The following is a 10,431-nucleotide window of genomic DNA, read 5'->3' on the forward strand; positions in this document are numbered from 1 at the left end:
ATACGTACATATACGGATGGGCGTACATCGTAGTACATATATATATATATATATATATATATATATATATATATACTTTCCGTAAATCCCAAAAGTAAAAAAGAAAATGACTGACAGGTGAGGAGTTGGACGGTGGTGGGGGCGGCGGAAGGTGGTGGTTCGACAGCCTGGCGTTGCCGCAAGAGAACACTGCACTACACACCCTTCTCCCCCACTCCAAGCTTTTGCTTTAATACCCCACCTTCCCTAGCCTTTGTTTCCTGTTTTAGTCCCCCACACATACATATAATTTCATTACATGCATTCACGAATCCACATTCCTATGCCAAATCCTTCTTTTTCATACCCCCTCCCTCTCTCTCTACACACGCACGCACGCGCGTGCGCGCGCACACATATATATATATATAGGGAGGGGGTCTGTCAAGCACCTTGTGCTCAAATGGTAATGTAGTGACCTCTTTCACCTCCTCAGTTATGTGGAGGCATTGTAGTTGTAGAGTCTAGTTTTGATTCACGCTTGACCTTGTGTCCTTTGTATTTATCAGTTAATAGTTAAGGTCCAATTTTCTTCATTTGGATGCATGTTAGATGCTAGACTACTTGACCCTTCGCACTTAGGCCTTTAGTTCATCGCCCAATAGGGTTGTGCATGACCAAAACAATGGAGTGCATAGATAGGTAATTCTCTTTGTTTTGATCAATAAATATTTAACTTCTCAAATCATTTGAATCAAAAGATGGAGCAGATTTACTTTACACAAAATATATTGGCAACAGATTGTCAAGAACTCGTTAAAAAGAATGAAAACCTTAGAATTGGAATCAATTATCAAATTGCCCAACATGAAACAACAAATGGTACGGTAGAGGTAGCACCACCGAGGAACATTAAAGCATGGACTACACGTCCTTGAAATACCATGAAATTAAAAGGAATCGACAAGTATATATGCATTTCAATTCCTTGGTCTAAAACAATGCGAAACTGTCCCGAAAGAAGTGGTCGAGTGCGTAGACTATGATTCTCATATTTAAAACTCATGAGTTAGATTCTTGTTGACACTCTCTCGATCGAATTCGTCAACGTGTCTATCTTCCTAATGCAATTTACCTATCCTGTGAAGTTTGCAAACTATTACACAAGATTTGAGTTTATTCAATACACACTCTCATATAGTGGTTATGATTTTCCTCGTAATCCAAAAATTAAAAAAAATTAAAAAAAAAAAAAAAAAAACAATGTGACAACTGCCATGAATGACAAATTTGCAAGTAGTTAACGATGATGACATCTCGATCATTAAATGAAGGGAAGGACAAATGGTGGAGTTGCATCACCTAGATCTCAGATCTAAAATCTTTGGTTCATCATGAAAAGGAATTGACATTGAATTGGAAGATTATTAAAGTCATAATCCCAACTACATTTAAATATGTCTGACAACATCTTAACTTTAATTTGCCAAGAAATCTTAACCGTACTGTTACTTGAAATTATACTTTAGATAAAATATGTCTTGAACTTATAGTTTACCAGCCAGCTTAAACTAAGAAAGTTAATAGATAATTTATATAAAAAATTAAACTTGAAACCTTATGATTATTGGGTCAATTACTCAATTGGGATGGCTATTAACTCATCCCAACTGTAGAATATTATGGGAGTGCAAGAAATTGTGGAATATTACAATGAAAAATGGATGCTATGGTCCATACTGCGTGCCCAAATCTAGGTGGAATGGACCACAAGTAGTGTGACATATAGCGATGTCTAGTGCAAGTGGGTTTATGACATTAATGCTGGTAAAAATTGGAGAAATATAAATTTAACTAATAAAATAAAATAAAAAGACCAAAGAGATCTGTTGTCTGACGAGGAAAACAAAATTTATAACAGCATCCATAACTAGTTATGTTTTTTTTTTTTTTTTTTAAAGTTTTTTTAAGTGTGATTAGGAAAAAGAATATGGGAGAGAAGAGAATATATATATATATATATATATATATATATATATATATATATATATAAAGCAATTTCAGCAACCAAAACGCGCCCGCTAAGCACAGGTGTGACGTCCACGCTAGGCATGCGCAGCTAGAGGCTTTCTGCAGTGGGTCTCACTTCCAAAAGCCCTCTCTTGTAGGAGGTCCTTCAACTCTATCTCTCCTCCATGTTGGCCCTATCACTCTCAAAAATCATGAAAAATGCACTTATGTGCATGCTCTAAGGATGGTTGGTTATTGGTTTTGTATTGTACCATTGTACGGGGGTATATTGATTGCAGTATATTTCTCAAACAAATAATTACCCAGAGTCTCGAGTAGTGCTGTCAATACGGGCTGGTGGGGCGGGGCGGGCCAAAGCCCGACGGGCTAAAAAAGCCCGCTCCTAAACGGTCCTGGGGTTGACAGGCCCGGACCGCCCCGCCAGTGGCCCGCGGGCTAGGCGTGCCCCCGCCCAAACCCCTTTTTTTTAAAAAAAATTGTTCATCAAACATCAAACTAATTAAAATAAATTGATACATAAGTCGTAACTCACATAAAACATAATAATCAAACACTAAATATTACATAAAGTTCAAAGTTCATAGTTTATCAAACATCAAACTAGTCATAACTACAAAGTCCAAAAATATTACACATAACAATAATTTTAAAGTGCATATTTTATATAAAAATATTTTATATAAAATAAAATAAATAATGGCGGGCAGCCCGCGGGCCTAAGCGGGGCGGGCAAAAAATGCCCGCTCCTAAACGGTCCTCTATTTTCAAAACCCGCCCCCTACCTAGGTAGGGGCGGGGCAGGCCGGCCCGGCGGGCTAAGCCCGTTTTGACTGCTCTAGTCTCGGGTTATCGATCCACAGGGAAGTGGGAGTATCAAGCACCAGTTACTAATATATTCTTGTGAAGATAATCCTAACGAAAATCATGGATGGTACAGTTAATTATAAAACTAATTTAAAAAGCAAAGTAGCAGGTTTGTAAAAACAATAGAGAGAGTGTGAGATTCCTGAGATTCAAGTATTTAATCACCTAGTGTTAATCTTAAGAACAATATTAAATCTGGGTTTAAACAAGTGTGAGAATGCAAACAAAGGAAAGAGTTACTCCTGTAATCTCGAACCTAAGTGAATATTCACTCCCGTGACATAAACACCCAACAATGAAAGATCAATCATTCAATATAAACTCTTAACTAATATCATCTCCCGATGTGCAATAGCTAAGAATGAACTCCCTAACTTATATGTCATCTCCCAAGGTGCAATAATTAAGTGCAATTGTGGGTGTTCTCAATTATACCTAACTCCCGTTAAGACATAAAAATAACTGTGAAACAAGTAATCATGACCACTAACTACTAGTATCAACAATATGAAATCACAATTGCAACAAAGTATAAAACCCAAATATCAATATATTAAAGAATCTGAGAATCCAATTTATATCCTACACCACGGCGCGCGTTGCACTATGCGCCCAGATGCAAAACGACGTCGTTTTAATTTTTTTTTTTTTTTAAATTTCCTGCCCCAGTGAATGGCAGTAGTTTTTTCTTAAAAAAAAAAAACCTGCTGTTCAAGAATGTACATAATGTTATACTAGAATACACATAATTGTATACATGAATGTACATAATTATATAACAAAATATACATACTCTTTTTAAAAGATAATACACATAATCTAACATAATACATAATAAACATAAACTTTTAACATAATACACATCAACTATTAACATAATACACACAAATTTTTTGATTCGGATGTACATAATTGTATAAAAAGAATGTACATAATTGTATAAAAAATGTACATAACTGTATGAACCAATACACATAACTGTATGAACAAATACACATAACTGTGTGAACAAATACACATAATCCCAGCAACTTCCTACCGCGCCTCCCAAAACCACGTCGTTTTGGGAGGCGTGCGGCGCACAGTGCTATGTGCGTCGTGGTGTAGGGTATAAAGATTGTAATCTCTAGGGTTGAGGAAGATGGGCTTTTTATAGCGGGAACCAAACGGAGGCAAATTAGGAAATTTCCGCGCAAAATAGGTCAGATTCGCGCCCCATCAGAATCGACACGTCGAGTTTGGCGTCGGATTTTGGCACCTCTCGGCTGGCACTTCTCGACGCGTCGAGTTTTGTTGAACCCGAACAGCAACATTGTGGAAATATTAGACGCGTCGAGTTCGAATAGTTAACTCCAATCTTGTCTCATGACTTCCCCTTGCCTTTACAATTGACCTACAATAGTTAGTTCCAAAACACTAACAAACACATAAAACATTCAAAACATGTGTAAAATCATATCTAAATGAGAAAGTAAGGGAACATGCAATTAAAGTATCAAATTATAATATGAACTTAGGCTCACAAATAGATTCAAACTAACACAAAAAACATGTACAAAAAAGCTCACATCATATACAGTATACTTCTCCCCCCACATCGCCCTGCCCCTGCTCCGTCGACATCCCTTCATGCTCATTAGCAACAAAAGTTCAACAAATTAAGGATTTAAATAGATTTAGGAATTTAGATGGATATTGGAAATTAGATAGATTTTGTTAATTAAAAATAAAGAGTTTTTTTTTTTTTTAAATAAAGAGTTTTAAATTATCAATATACTAATTAGAAAGTCATATAATTTACAAATTGAATATAATAATTTACAAAGTAATAGATATTTTTTTTTGAATGTAAGTAATAGATATTGAAACTTGAAAAGTTGTATATTTAATTGCGAAAATAGATATATAAAACAACGTAAGGAAGATAGGAAGAGAACTAAAAAGTACTTGTAATAAAATAGATATAAAGTAGTCAAATATTTTTCCTTACTATATAGGTAAAAAACCGGTTTAGGAAATTAGATAGATTTTTGTAAAAAAAATAAAATAAAGAGTTTCCTAATACAAAATATACTATAATAATTTAGAAAGTAATACATATTTTGAAAAAAAAAAAAAAAAAACTCATTAATGTTTACCTTTAAAAACAATAAAGTGACATTTTCTTATTATTCATGGCTTCACGCTGATGTATAACATCTATACATCAACCGTGTAAAAAATATTTTTCCCAATTTATTATAGAATAATGTCACTGAATTTAAGTATATATATATATATATATATATATATATATATATATATATATATATATATATATATTAAAAAAAAAACAGTACTTTACCTTAAAAAGTGTTGTTCAGATATGAGATTTCATAATAAAGTCAAATGTAATAAATAAAAACTTACCTAACAAGGTACATACATGAGATGTAGCTTTGATTTATCATTATTGAAATTTATTATGGTATCCTCCTAGGAAACCTTTGAGAAACAAGGAAGGACGTATGTATTATTCAATGGAAGGGAGTTAAGGTTTTTTCACCTACTTAAAAGATGAGATTTTCAACCTGATTCTAAATTTTCTCTACTGCATAACATCATTGCACAATTTTATTTGATCTTTAAAAAAAAACTAATAAATTAGCTCGACAGTTGGATTTCTGGATCGAGCTACACATTTCGCTACCCTCTAGGGGCAAAATTCCTCCATAATTACTATAATCTCTCATTTTTTACCCTAAATTGGCCTAATGCATGCAAGTCGGCAAATTATCGCAAATTATGCTGTGCAACCGAATGCACCTTGCAAGGTGCATACGGTTGCAAAATGGCGCCGTTTTAGTTAAAAAAAAAATACATGTCCCACTTAAAGAAGAAATCAGGTTCGATTCCCGGCAATAGCATTTTTATATATCCATAAATTCATAACTATATATCCACAAATTCATAACTATATATCCACAGTGAATGAATGAAGTAAAAATCCACAATGAATGAATGAATGAAGTAAAAATCCACAATGAATGAAGTAAATATCCACAATGAATGAACTAAATATCCACAATGAATGAACTAAATATCCACAATGAATGAACTAAATATCCATAAATTCATAATTATATATCCAGAAATTCATAACTATATATCCATAAATTCATAACTATATATCCACAGTGAATGAATGAAGTAAATACCTACAATGAATGAACTAAATATCCACAATGAATGAACTAAATATCCATAAATTCATAACTATATATCCACAAATTTATAACTATATATCCAGAAATTCATAACTATATATCCACAATAATGCTATTGCCGAGAATCGAACCTGATTTTTTTTTTTTTTAAAGTGGGACGCGCGTTTTTAGTCAAAACGACGTCGTTTTGCATCGTATGCACCATGCGCATGGTACATTCGGTTGCACAGCATAACTATTGGCAAATTATGCCCTGGACCCGTGTCCACAATGAACACAGGCCCAAAACGACGTCGTTTTTCAAAAAAAACGCGTCATTTAGTTTTTTTTTTAAAAATCGCGCGTGTTTTGCCGTTAACGGCGTTATTTTTTTTTTTTTTTGGATTATGAATGTACAGTTATGCCGTTATGAATGTACAGTTATGCAATTATGAAATTATGAACACAGAGCTCTAACATTATGAACTTACAATTATGAACATATAGTGATAAAATTATGACCATAGAGCTTTAAAATTGTGAATATAGAGCTTCGAAGATTATGAATGTACAGTTATGGAGTTATGAATGCACAGTTATAGAGTTATGAATCTACAATTATGGAGTTATGAATCTACAGTTATGAGATTATGAATGTACAGTTATTGATCGAATTATGAACAAAGAGCTCTGACATTATGAACTTACAATTATGAACATATAGTGATAAAATTATGAACATAGAGCTCTAAAATTGTGAACATAGAGCTTCGAAAATTATGAATGTACAATTATGGAGTTATGAATGTACAGTTGTGGAGTTATGAATGTACAGTTATGGAGTTATGAATGTACAGTTATAGAGTTATGAACGTACAGTTATGGAGTTATGAATGTACAGTTATTAACATATAGTAATAAAATTATGAACATATACTCCTATAACGAAGCGGTCTTAAATTAAAAAAAAAAAAAAAAAAAAAAAAAAAAAAAAAAAAAAAAAGAAGGAGATAACGGCACTGTTACCCGTGTCCAGCATGCATGCTGGACACGGGTCCAACGCATAACGATTGATGCAAGTCTTTATGCTGTCTAAAAATTGCCTCTCTCTCAACCTCTTCTTCCTATTTTAGGGATGATTGAGTATCATTTTCTTATATATTATATGTTATCCGCAAGTTAACTAAATCTACTACAAGTATAATTTAAGGGATGATTGAATGTCATTTAATTTCTTATATGTTACATGTATCACCTAAGAAGGGTAACATGCATATATAGGATGAGATGTCTATTTGGAAAGAGTGAGGTTGAGATATATAGTACTTGTTGAGTTGTTTCCAGTTAAGTGTGGCTCCTAGCTAGTACTTTGTACAGCAGTGATTTGATATTGTGAAAAGAGATTGCTGGTGAACTTTTGAAGGCTAATATGCATCTTTTTCCTAGCTAGTTAAGGAATTTGCATTTGGGCATGTTTAATAGTTGAGAATTTTACTCCAAATTTTTGTGCGTCTCAACATTCACTATCTCACTCAATCACAAAATCTCTTATCCCCATTAGTTTTAAGTTTTTTACAACTTTTTGTGGACCCATCATTTTCTCTCTATTTTAATTATTTCTTTATTTATTTGATTTATAATTTTATAATAAACATAAGTGAATGAACTACCTAAATATGAAAATTAAACAAATAATTGCTTAAATTAGGAATAGATTGAAATGTGTTAAAATTTGTAAAAGATGTGATATTTATAGCAAATAATAATAATAATAATAATAATAATAATAATAATAATAATAATAATAATAATAATTTAAAATTAAAAAAATAAAATAAATAAAAATAAAAAAAGAAAGAAGGTGTGCCGTTGCAATTAATTTGGGCCGGATAATTGCCCTTTGCCAGAGTGGCCAGGCCACTCTGAAAAAGGTACACTTTTATTTTTTTTACTGACAAGAGTTTTAGTTTTGCAGGAAGAAAATTTCATCAAAATCTCCTCACCCCATTTGTCAAAATCTACCCCAATGGATTTTACTATTCTAAAATGTAGTGAAGATCCCCTTATTGGGGATGCCCTTAGGACATCCTCAATAGTTGAAGGTTTTTCCTTAGTTTTTTGTGGGTCCCAACATCCACCTCATCATCCACTATCCCGCTCAATCACAAAAACTCTTATTCCTATTACTTTTAAGTTTTTTTCATAACTTTTTGTGGACCCACCATTTTATCTCCATATTTTAATTGTTTCTTTATTTATTTGAAATAATTATTCCTTTATCTCCAGCTTCTCGCCATTCTCTGACCTCTGTGCTCGACGCGACGACGCTCTCTGTCTGCACATCCTCCACTCCCTCCAACGACCACTGCGAGTCTCCGACTAGCATAGCACAGCCAGGGTTCTTCAATTTTAACGACAGCCAGAGGTCCATTAAAGGTAATTAGTAAATCTCGTCTCTTTTTTTTCTTTTCTTTTTTTTTTATTTTATTTTATGGGAAGAAGAGTTTATGGCAACGGCCGAATAATTGGCCGTTGCCAATGGCAATGGTCGGAAAATGGTTGTTGCCAATGGCAATGGCCAATTAAAATTTAATTTTAGAACTGGCGGCCACTCTGAAACGCTCACCCTTTATTTATTTATTTTTTTTAAAAAAAAAAACTGACAAAAGTTTGGTTCCTTGCAGCAAAAAGAAATTTCCAAAATCCCAAACTCCCATTTGTCAAAAGCTGAGCAAGGAAGACTTTATTGTTCCAAAATTCATGAATAAACCCCCTATTGGGGTTGCTCTTACATTATATTAATGATGAGGAGATATGCCCAAAAGAAGTGATTAAGGAGATGGAATATAATTTTCGGGTGTGACACGGGATTTTTTCAGTGTGATTTGTCAATTATTACACATAAACAAGAGTTAATGTCATATAGGGTCCTCCGAGTATAGTGGTTTTGCCACGTTTAATTTTAAAATTTTAAATTGGTGAACACCAGGACCACGATTGGTTAAAATTTGATAGTTGAAACCCATGGGTGATTAACTTAGACCACAGATGATGACAATTTGAAACTCGAATGACCACTAGTGGTCAATTTGAAAGTTTACGACTAAACGTGACAAAACCACTATACTCGAATGATTTCAAATTATATTAACTCCACAACAAAATTTACTTACTACACATCTTCAAATAATGATTGAGGGTTTTTCTTGTCGCCCTAATGATGGGGTGACATACAAGGTACAACGCATGAAAAGAGAGGAGAGGACAACTTGGGTACAACCTTAGAAAGCTAAGGTGGTCGCAATTAAGTTGGCAACAACCACACCACACCACACCTATCCAATCTAAAAGTTATTCCATTTCATTGGCACCACATCATATCAAATAATTTAACTAACATATTACCTACCTTATTATGTTGAAATATAATTATTATACACACATGCACGCACTTCACTTCATTCTCTAGATAAAAAAGTGTGTAATTATAATGTTCCTTCCCCAATTTGCTTGCTACATAAGCATAACATAATGTACGTGGACTTAATGTCACATTTGGTGTGTATTTTAACTCCATTATTAAAAATAATGTGTTACTTTCGATCAGAGCAAATACTAATTTTGGTCTCACGACTATTAACAAAATGATAGTTTTGATCAAACATGTTTAATTTCTACCAATTTTCATGCACAACTATTGTTTTAGTACCAATTTTTATCGATGACTATTGTTTTAGTGTAAAAATTCATCACATTGGTTACTCATTTGTTTAAGACATGCCGAAATATGAAATTATTAAAGTATTTTCATCCTTTTCAAATTAAGATCAAAATTTGAGTATAAATAAAGGGATTTAAGTCCTAAGATCGATCCTAATTCGCAATTATTCTCCTCAAATTAAGGTAGGATGAGGAGGCCGTAGAATTGCAAATTGGGATCGATCTTAAAGCTTAATTAAATCTCTTTATTCATGCTCAAATTTGGACCTTAAACTGAAAAGGACGAAAATACCTTTAAAATTTTTAGATTCCGACATGACTTAAACGGAGCGGTGACCGGCGTGATAAATTTTGACACTAAAACAATAGTCATGGATGAAAACTGGTACTAAACAATAATCGTGGATGAAAATAGTAGAAATTAAAATGTTGTGGACCAAAACTGTCATTTTACTAATATTCGTAAAACCAAAATTGATATTTGCTCCTTTCGACCATCAGATTAAATATCTCTAAAAATGCTAATTACGGTATTTAGAGTTTTTTGTTTTATATTTTTATATTTCCTAGTTTAAAATTTACTTTTTGAATTACATTTTTATACATCATAAGATGTACTTTATAATTTTACACGGTGCACTACTTCTAGAGT

The sequence above is a fragment of the Ipomoea nil genome, unplaced genomic scaffold (genome assembly GCF_001879475.1).
Source record: "Ipomoea nil cultivar Tokyo-kokei standard unplaced genomic scaffold, Asagao_1.1 scaffold1936, whole genome shotgun sequence".
Classification (NCBI taxonomy): Eukaryota; Viridiplantae; Streptophyta; class Magnoliopsida; order Solanales; family Convolvulaceae; genus Ipomoea; species Ipomoea nil.